Below are 10,686 nucleotides of genomic sequence, written 5' to 3'. Positions count from 1 at the left end.
AGCTCTCAGTGTTCAGTCAAACCTGGATCTAGGTGCTGCTGTGAAGGGATTTTGTAAATACAGTTAAAGTCCTTAATTACAACCAGTTGACTTTAAATTAATCAAAAGATATATTATCTTGAGTTGGACCTTTACAAGAGTGCTTAGGTTTCCCCTGAGCTCAGAGACTCCAAACCTTTGAGGTTTTAGCCTTCTAATTATCTTCCTTTCTTGATCGCCTGCCCTAGCCAGACCCATAACTGTATGAGCCAGTTTTTGTAATAATCACCTTTCTTTCTTTCTTTCTTTCTTTCTTTCTTTCTTTCTTTCTTTCTTTCTAAGTTTATTTATTTATTTAGAGAGATTGAGAGAGAGAGAGTAGGGGAGGGGCAGAGAGAGAGGGGAGAGGGAATCTCAAGCAGGCTGTGCATCTCAGTGCAGAGCCTGACACAGGGCTTGATCTCACGAACTGTGAGATCCTGACCTGAGCTAAAATCAAGAGTCGGATGCTCAACCGACTGAGCCACCCAAGTGACCCTCTCTTATTTTTCGAACCTCTACCTCTATCTCTATCCCTATCTATGTACTTCTGTGTTTGAACTATGAGTTGTACACCTGATATTTACCATTTGTCATTTTTGATAGTCTGTTGTTTCCAGAAGATGTGAGTTATACTCTAGCATCATATTCTTGCAGGCTGAAGGACTTCTTTCAGTGTTTTTTTATTTGTTTGTTTGTTTTTGGTTTTGTAGTACAGGTTTGCTAGTAATGATTCCCTTAGATTTTCCTTATGTGAAAATATCTGTATTTTTACTTTCATTTCTGAAGAATATATTGCTGGATATAAAATTCTGAGTTGAGGGGAACCTGGGTGGCCCAGTCGGTTGAGCATCTGACTTCAGTTCAGGTCATGATCTCATGATTCGTGGGTTTGAGCCCCATGTCAGTTTCTATGCTGACAGCTCGGAGCCTAGAGCCTGTGTCGGATTCTGTGAATCCTTCTCTCTCTGCCTTTCCCCCCGGCTCGTGCTCTGTCTCTCTTTCTCAAAAATAAATAAACATTAAATAAATTTAAAATTCTGGGTTGATAATTGTTATTTTTTTCCTTTCCACACTTTAAAGATGTTGTTCCACTATCTTTTCGCCTCCGTGGTTCCTGATAAGACATCCATTATCACTGAAATCATTGCTCTCCTTTATGTGATGTATCACTCTTTCTCTCACTGTTTTCTAGATTTGTTCTTTATTCATGGTTTTCAACAGTTTGATTGTAACATGTGTTGGAGGGGCTTTCTCTGAATTTATCAAACTTACGACTGGGGTTTGTGGAGCTGCTTAAATTTGTCTTTCGCCAAATTTAGGAAGTTTTTTGATCATTATTTCTTCAAATATTTCTTTTGTCCTGATCTCTCTCTTCTTTCCTTCTGAGACTTCCGTGACATGCATGTTAGACATTTTGATGGTTGTTTTACTTTTACTTATTAATTTTTGGGGTCCAATTTATATCCTGGATACTGATCTTTTGTTAGCTTTATGTTTACAAATATCTTCTGCTAGTCATTGTTTACCTTTCCACTTTTTATGGTATCTTTTGTCATATGTAAAGTTTTATGTTTGTTTTAATGGAGGTGAATTTGTCAGGCCTCTTTGAAATTGTTGCTCTAAACATTTTTGCATGTATCGATTAAAAACATTCTGTCTCACTCCAAGGTTTCTTCTAAAAGGCTTTAAGGTTTTCTTTCTCTTATACGCATTTAATCAGCATTAAATACAATTTTGTTTAAGGAGAGATGTAAAGATTTAGTTAAATTTGTTTTGTATATTAATAGCCAGTTATCTCAGCACCCCCTCTTTCCTCCACTGACCTAGTGTCATCCCCGTTTTATGCTGTGTTTGGTAATATGTCATTTCATTAGTTTCTTTAGAAACAATTTTTCTATCATCAGAGACAGAAGAAATTTTCTGTCTAGGGAGCCTTTCTGGTATCTAACCACTACCAAAAAGGAGGACGCGTCAACTCTAAATGGTGTTTATTTTATTTTATTTATTTATTTATTTATTTATTTATTTATTTATTTTTTAATGTTTATTTATTTTTGGGACATAAAGAGACAGAGCATGAACTGGGGAGGGGCAGAGAGAGAGGGAGACACAGAATCGGAAGCAGGCTTCAGGCTCTGAGCCATCAGCCCAGAGCCTGACGCGGGGCTAGAACTCACGGACCGTGAGACCGTGACCTGAGCTGAAGTCGGACGCTTAACCGACTGAGCCACCCAGGCGCCCCTCTAAATGGTGTTTAAAGACGACTAGGTACTGAATTGGTCCTTCCAGAATGCTCTTTAAATTTATTGCTGATTTTCCAGAGGAGAAATTTAGGGGAAGGAGAGGAGGTGGTCAACTGGCAAATGAAGTCTCCCTAGCTGGTGAGCTCTGGGAGGGAATGGCTGTTAATCAATTGTTTCGTAATGCACAAAGACTAAGCTTATTAAAAATCAGTTGATCTTGAGAAAGAACTCTTGGCTGTCTTTTCCCATCACTTTTCCAACCATCAAAAGCTATTCTCCACAGGAACACCAATTGTGAGTGTCTTTGGTGGAAATAGAGGGATTTAGACGCCCTCAAACTCCAACTAAACTCAGATGTCTCAAGCTCAATCATGCCTTTGCTCTTGGGAAGAGGGCTCCTTCTCTCGCCTTTCTTGGTGGTCAGTGAAGAGCTGCAGGAAAGAAATCTGAAAGCCTCTTTTGGCCACTTTGCCCCATGTTGAGCCACATTCACAGCCAGAAACCTTTTCAAAGGACTGGTTTATACTTGGCTAAAAAAACCTGGCGGTTGTGATGTACTTAATCCTTCAGTTCTTTTGATTATGCAATGATAGAAATGATCTATTTAGAGCCTGAACTGACTGCAATGATCAGGTACTCTGGGGCTGCCCGTGTTTTCTTAACGTTTAACCTAATGTTTTCTTTCTTGTTGCAAGGAAGGGTTAACACAGAATTCTTCTGCTAACCATTGATCCCTGAAGGAGGAAAAGATTCAAAAAACTTTTAGCTTATATGTACATTGTCTCAAAAATCTAGTGTGAGAAATCTGAGAAACAGACTATTCGCTGTTTATTTTTGCCAAATTGACCATAGAGTGTAACAGCCTCTCCTAAACATACACTCTGATTGGAGTTTTTGTTTTTATTTTCTTGGCAGGCAGAATCCCCTGCGATACCCTTATAGTGTGTACATCGTCTTTGTCTTCTCCAGACCGTACTCTAGAGCTGGAAATGCACATGTCACTTTGCACCTTGCTTCCTTTCTTTTTATTCTGGAGTCAAAGCACTGAGAACTATCCCTCAGACGCACGCACGCACACACACGTCCGCACGCACAGATGTGCGCGCGCGCGCGCACACACACACACACACACACACACACACACACACTCCTCAACATAAAAACGGGGTGGGGTCTCATAAGCTTTCCATTGGACTTTTCCTTGGCTATTCACTGATAGTCAGCAGTTATTCTCCTTAATGGTGACAGGCATGCCTGTGTCGACATACTGCCGAGCTGGCCCAAGGACCGTAAAAAGTGTTAGGGAATATGAAAACTGTAGGTTTTGACTTCGGTTATGTCACCTCTTTTATCTTCTATAATTATTGTCTTGAGCTGCCCGAGGCCAGCATGGCTGCGGACTGAAAGCAGTCCTCCACCGGAGAAACGGACTGGACCAGAAGCATGAAGTTCCATTTCAGTTCGTGTCACACCGATAGCTGAATACCCCAGTCAAATCATTTTTCTGGTTCTCCGTTTTCTCGCCAGCAACAGTCAGGGGTCACAATGCCGATAAGGGCTAGCCATTTAGAATAAAGGAGATAAGCAGGTCTGGTTGGTTCTTTGATATCCTCAGGTTTATTCCCCCCCACCCCTATAACAGAGGAGTGCCCAAATTTGATTGTTGCCATGGGAATGCGGTCCACAGTGTTTCCAGATCTGATTTTTCTAGAGATGCAGTTATATGATTTTTTTTTTTAAAAGGAAGTATCTCCATATCTAAGCATTGGCAACTAATTCAAAAATTTAAAAATTAAACTTTCTGTGGCCCTAGTAAAATATGCCTCAATCCCCGGGTCACCAGTTGTAACCTCTAGACGAAATGGTATTTAAAGTCTCTTCCAGTTCCGAAATTTTATACTTTAATTATCCAAATGGTCTGAATTGAAGACAGAACTGGTGTTTGAATATGAGGAAGATTTTCCTGGCGCCCAGTTCTTATATTTTGAAACAGGTGACCAAGGGAAATTGTGAAACGTCCTTCAAGTGATCTTGAAGGATAAGAGACACCTCCTTCTGTCTGGGATTAGTTAGGAGCAGTTGCCGGGAGGGGACGGATATGTTCTCTGGCAACTCTTCTCAGTTTGGATGTTGTAAAAACGGCATTTTGTGAGTTTTATTTCAAATGTCCTCAGGTCCTTTTAGGGGAGGGAGGGGGGTGGTAGTTTGGTTTCTGATTCCCAGGGCCTCTCCCCACTCAATTCCTGGAATCATCCTGGGGGACTCTGAACCCTGAAATGTAAAGTTTCAGTGTCTAGCTTCCCTTCTAAGGTTTAGATTCGGTTTCATAACTTGGAACTGAAATCGGGGCAGTAGTTGGAGTGTGGATGAAAATGTCTACAGCTCCGGTTGTCTGCATACTAATGAGAACCAGAGAGGCCAATAAATAAAGGTGGAGATGAGTGAGGACAAAGATAAGAGACTTTTAACCTCACTTCATTTATGCTGTAGTTCAGTACTTAAGAAAATTGATTGTGATGTCCTCCATCCATTTTCCTATGGATTAAAAACACCTAGGACGCCCACGGACATCTTTTATACACTTAGCTTGCTCAAGCCCAGAGCCAGGCATTCAGTAAGCAGATGGAATTCAATGTAGTTGCTGATTGTATCAGGTAAGTGCTGGGTCTCTTATTCCAAAGTAACCGCAGCAAAATAAATACACCACCGCCCTCAGGAAGAGCAGAAGATGGGAGCCAGAAAGAAAGCAAGAACATACACCTATTTGGTTATTAATCAAACCTATCCTGACAGCATAATGCTTATCAACTGGGGAGAGGAGGTTGAGTGAAGCCCAGAGAAGCAAGCTGGGCAAAGGATTCACGTTCACGTATAAATGAGTAACACGGATCATTGACTGAGCCCAAGTGCTTTTGATGGCTAGAGCGGGAGATAGGGCTCTCTGGGGTGGTAACCTTCTCCATCACCGCTATCATCCCCCAAATTTAAGTGCTAATCTTATACCTGCGAAGGGGGGGGGAGCAAAAAGATCTGAGGTAGCGTATGTGGTGGTCGTGCGATGGCTGTCTCTGCAGGCATCGATTCTCTCTTTTCCCATGACAGCATGGTGAATTCCCCCTGGGGTACCACTCCTCCAGAATTTCACACGGTCTTGGTGGGCCTGGCGGTCAACTGGCAACACAGTAAATGGTTCGACCTAAATAGCAACAACCAGATTTGCTCTGAGGACTTCGAATAAGTAGAGTGACAAAAAAGAAGTCCAGAGTTCAGCCTGACAGAGCATCGGAAGAGACAGTTGATTTGTTCCCTGATGTTATTCTGGGTCCTGTCCTTTTCTGAGGTCTGACAGTTCTTTTTTTTTTTTTTTTTTTTTCCAGTGACTCACAGAACTATCCCATAGCCTTAGGAAAATCCTACTTTATATTTAAGTTAGGCAGTTATTTCTGTTGCTTGGGATCCAGGAAACTTAACAAGTATGTCGGTTGAACGTCTTCCTTGTGATCTCACCAGCAGAGAGCTGATGGTGAGGAAAAGACAGACTGGGAATCTTTCGATACATTATTAGAATTAATACGTGATTTGGTCAGGTTACTGTATCCAAAGTCAATATACAAAAAATCAATTGTATTTCTATACACTAGCCACAAATCATTAAAAAATAAAATCAAGAAGCATATACCATTTATAATAGCATAAAAATATCAAATACTTAGAGTAAATGTAATGAATCTATAAGTATATAACCTCTGTATAGACATATATAGAATATTATTGAAACTAAACAAGACTTAAATAAGTAGACTGGTTGTATAAGCCATTAGTTTTGGGGCAACGAGAGATTTCTGAAACGGAATCTCAGAGCTTATGTAGTCAAGGTCATCTTTTTTTTGCAGACTAAGAAAACAAGATTAGAAGGATAAAACAGCCTATTCAAGTTAGCCCAGAAAGACCTCAAGTAGCTCACCACTACCACCAGCTTGCTGCCCTTTGCTACCAATCTGGGCATCCCTGCAGCTGGGGCTGGACCATACTCCTTGTCTCCAAGGGCTAATGCTTGGTAATGGCTTTGAGTTGGTTCTGCCACTTCTCGCAGGGCATTCTAGCAATGAGGTCTCTGTCTTCTTTCGCTCTATCTTTCTCGAAGATACGATTCATGGTATTCATTATTTCATGGTATTCTAGTACCCATGAAAAATAGACGGGCTAGACTCACTGTGAGATTCTCCGGCTGAATTAATCATGGAAGTCCATGTTGATTTCTAGGGTTAGTAATCGGTAGTCGTTCTTCTGATTCTTTGAAAGTAGCAGGTCCTCGCTAGCAGACTCACTTATTACATGTAGCTCAAGGGACCACAACCAATTGCATTTTTCCAGTTTCTGGTCACAGATATTGTATAAACCCCCATTTCTTCAATTCTTTCTGGAATAACCAGACTTTAGTAACCAAACTCAGACTAAGAACTGTAGTTTCCTCCCAACCCCCCATGCTTGACTTTCCCTCTGCTGTTTTTTCCTCTCTCCCATGGGTTATTTTTTCCAACTTGGGAGACAAGGAGAATGTGTATCCCAGGTAAAGTGAGGAGGGAAGGGCGGAGCCATGGCACAGACACATCAAAAGAGCCCTTTGTGCTCAGGGCACATTATTCCTGGAATCCAATCAAGTGCCCAAAAACCCAACCAAGCTTTTCAGACAGCACAGAAACCAGTCATGCAGGCCTCTTGGGCTTTGCTTTTTTAAAGCTTTATAGGGTACACTGAATTATTTGGTTGGGTCTTTTCAACCGTGTGACATTTGGATTTTCAATGGCACAAATGGAGTTGATCATTAATTATTTGGACGCTTTAATTAAAAAAAAAAAACAACTTCACTGTGGATTTATGAGGGTCTGCTGGGGGGCAAGGACAAGGAGGCCTTTAGTGATTCCCTCATTTGAATGAGAGTGAGGGTTGGGAAGGTCTAGAAAGGAAGGCTATAGAATCATCTTCCAGGAAGGTCTTAAACCCAAGTTAGGGTTTATTTGAGGGAGGAGAGGCCTACAATGGAAAGGACATGAGAGAACAGAATTCTGGGACCTGCCAAATGCATTGGGGCAGGGTGTTTAATAAAAATCAATGGTTTAGCAGGGAGCCATCAGGAGCGCTCCTGCATCAATACCTTTCACATGAGAACTAGCGAGTCCAATGGATTGGGGTGGGGGAAGGGCTGGTTTCTGGAATATCTGATCAATTGAAACAGAGAGAAGAGTTTGTACGTGGAATGTTGAACGCCCAGAGGGACAGACAGGGTCAGTGCCTTCTGGTTTCAGAACAGAGAGGTAGTGAAGGCATAACATTTGCTCTCTTCCTTTTGTGGGCACGTGTGCAACCTTAGCCTTCTTCTCTGACATGGATAGGTATGATGTTCTTGAGTCTCACACACTCTTCACTTCCTGAGATCCTGAAAAGGCTCTCGCTCTCCCAGAGGGTTCCACTCTTGGGTGCATCTCCACGAAGGCACCTCATCTCAGTGACAAGTGATCTTGGGTGGGGCTGGGGGACATGGGAAAGGAAATTAGCTCTTCTCCAGAAACACCAGGAACTCCCATTTGTTCAGCCTCTTGCATCCAGGAGCCTTGGGAGAAAGAGACTCAGCACATTTAAAAAATGCGGATGAAAAGTGCTCATCCTTGACATCACAGTGCACAGCCATACCATATGTGGAAAAGAAACACGATGCTGATCCGCGCATCTCTTGGCTGATTTCCCCACTTGGATTTTTAAATCCGGTGCCTCTAGTCGAAATAATTCAATATGAAAAAAAAAAGTCACAAAAAACTTGGATGTCCCTGATGTCTTTCCTTCTACAACGCACAAAACAGTTTTAGGAATTGTTCCTATGGTGCCAGTTGACTAGGCAGTATTATTTATCCCTGTTTGCGAAGGAAAGAAACTGAGTCTGAAGGCGCTCAAGCGACATGCCAAAAGTCATAAAATATTAGTGGGCTGGAATTTTGGCCTCCTGGAAACAGGCATTTCTCACAAAGACGTCACAATCTTATCCCCAGGATTATAGAACTAGGCTCTCCAGATGGTGCTTCAGGAAGAAATCCAGAGCATTTACAAGCGGGTTATTTGTTTCTCCTTACAGCTACCTCCATGCAAAGGTATGTATCCGTGTAGAGAAGAAGAAGATGAAATTGATCCAAATTCTTGCAGCAAGTTTGTCTGAGATGTAGTGGTGATAGTGTTTTTCTGTCCCAAGCCAAGGGCTGGAGGGGTTGCGGAAGACACTGAAGGTAAACGTTGCTGGAGTTGATACTTGAAAGTGAAATAAGAGAACAACTGATGGAGAAGTATGGTATGGTGGACCCACTCAACATGAAAATGAGGTTGAGATTGAATATCTCCTCTCAGCCTCAGAAGATCCAGTTGGAGGGGAAAGCGTTTGGGGGGAGGAGTCCAAAACCCAAGAGGAAGGGTTGGACCACAGCTTTCACCCCTGCGGGGAGATACGGGAGTGGGCCCTTGATCCAGGAACTTGTGTGCTCCCCAGGAGTTATCTACCTCAGTCAACCAGGAAAAACACAGGGACATCACCAGTGGGCTTCAGCAGGTGAAAGTCCAAGGACATGGTCTGGTGGATATGTTGTTTTGCCTTAGTTTTCGTCATAGAGAGAGGCGGAGACTCCATTTGGGTGTGGGTTCGTGGGGTACAGTGACTGGGCGAGGTGAAGTATTCTAGGTGACACTGCTCAGGCTCACGGCACCACTTTTCATCCCAAAACACACGGTAAAAGCCAGTCGTACTCTCATCTTTACACTTAAATTTAAGATACTGTATTGAGACAGAGTTTTATCATCTTGCTTCAGGTAACTTATAGGCTTATAGGTTTCAGCACATCTGGGGGCTGTCCGGTGTTGAAAGATAAGGCCCGCTATATAAGTGGTGTTTATTCGGGACTCAAACCCTGAAACAGAACCAATGCATGTGATGTCCCTCCACCTGGAGGGGATGTCTTTCCCCTGGCCGTTACCTAATCGACTCGTATTCTTCATCCTATCTCAGTGTCGTAGTTCCCCAGAGATGCTTCCCTGTACCTCTCAGCCTAAATTAGGTCTTCATGTAAGATCTACCAAAGTGTCGTGTATTTTCCTTCACAGACCTTATCACACGAAAAAGTAGTTACAAACTGTGGTAAGCTATTTAATCCTTCTTTCTGGCACTGGTTAGTAAGGTCCTTGAAGGTAAGGACCATGTCTGTAATGCATGCTCACAATACTTGCACTGCTGAGCAATATTTATTTGAATGAATGAATGAATGAATGAACGAACGGTCTTGTCAGGAAAGCTGAGATTTAGTCTGGGTTCTACCACTGTCTGCCTGGATGGCTGTGGCCTCTCTTGGCTCAAGTTTCCTCATCTGTTAAATGATGCTTTCGGGATGGAAATTCTGAGAACTCTTGTGACAACACTTCTCTCTGATCCATTGAAACCCACCTGTGGTTGGGTCCTTCTTTGGCAGCTTCTTCTGCGCTTTCATGCATCCCCCCCCAATGATGCCGACTCCCCAACACATTAATGACAAGGAATCTTACACTGTTGATTCCACAGCTCCTTTGGAGGGAACTACAGCTTACAAGTCGCATACCACTTCATACCACTCCACTCCCCAAGTTCCCGTTTGACGTTCTTCATGAGTCACTTGTTGACTCTTTGCTGCTGCTTCTCCCTTCCTAGTCTTCTCTCTACTGTCTGCAGCCTCCCAAAGTTCTCTGTGTTACTTAGAGCGGTTTCACACTTGCTTACACACCCTTCTCGCTCAGCTTCCTTGGTTCATGTCACTGTTGCTTCTCAGATGTCTAGCAAACTGACTGCATCTCAACCTCATTGTGTGCTTCTTTCCAAGTCCGTGTCCGGTGACATTGTGTTAGGAGCTTAGGTCAGCCATGGTGGGAATACTTACCACGGAAATTGGCAAGAATCAAATTGGCCGTAAATCAAGGGTTTTCCCTCTTGGAGAAACCATTGTTACACAGTTACTGGCAGACCACTGTCTGAGCTCCTCCAGCGGGGTTATCACCCAGTTTAGGAAGTTGATTTAACCCCAAGACCCTTCCTCACTGAACTTATATATAGTTTTTAATTCCTCATGGTTTAGGCAGAATAGTAGGAGCTGAGAAAGATTCATATAAAATGGTAGCTGTATTGGTCAAGGTTCCTCCAGGAAAACATAACCAGTGTCAGGTAGATCAAGACAGGAAGCTTAATATGGGAAATTAACTATATATTAAGGTTGATAGAACTAAAAGGCCACAGGGATGAAGCAAGCTCTAGATTAACAGGATGCCACTTCTACCTCTACGGCTGGGGTGACAGGGAGAGGAGGTGGTGTTACTAGATTTTAGAGGCTAGAATTGTAGACAGAGAGGCTTCCCGGTGGAA

The sequence above is a fragment of the Panthera leo genome, chromosome C1 (assembly GCF_018350215.1).
Source record: "Panthera leo isolate Ple1 chromosome C1, P.leo_Ple1_pat1.1, whole genome shotgun sequence".
Classification (NCBI taxonomy): Eukaryota; Metazoa; Chordata; class Mammalia; order Carnivora; family Felidae; genus Panthera; species Panthera leo.
The sequence above is the reverse complement of the archived record's forward strand: the minus strand, read 5'-3'. Positions refer to the sequence as shown.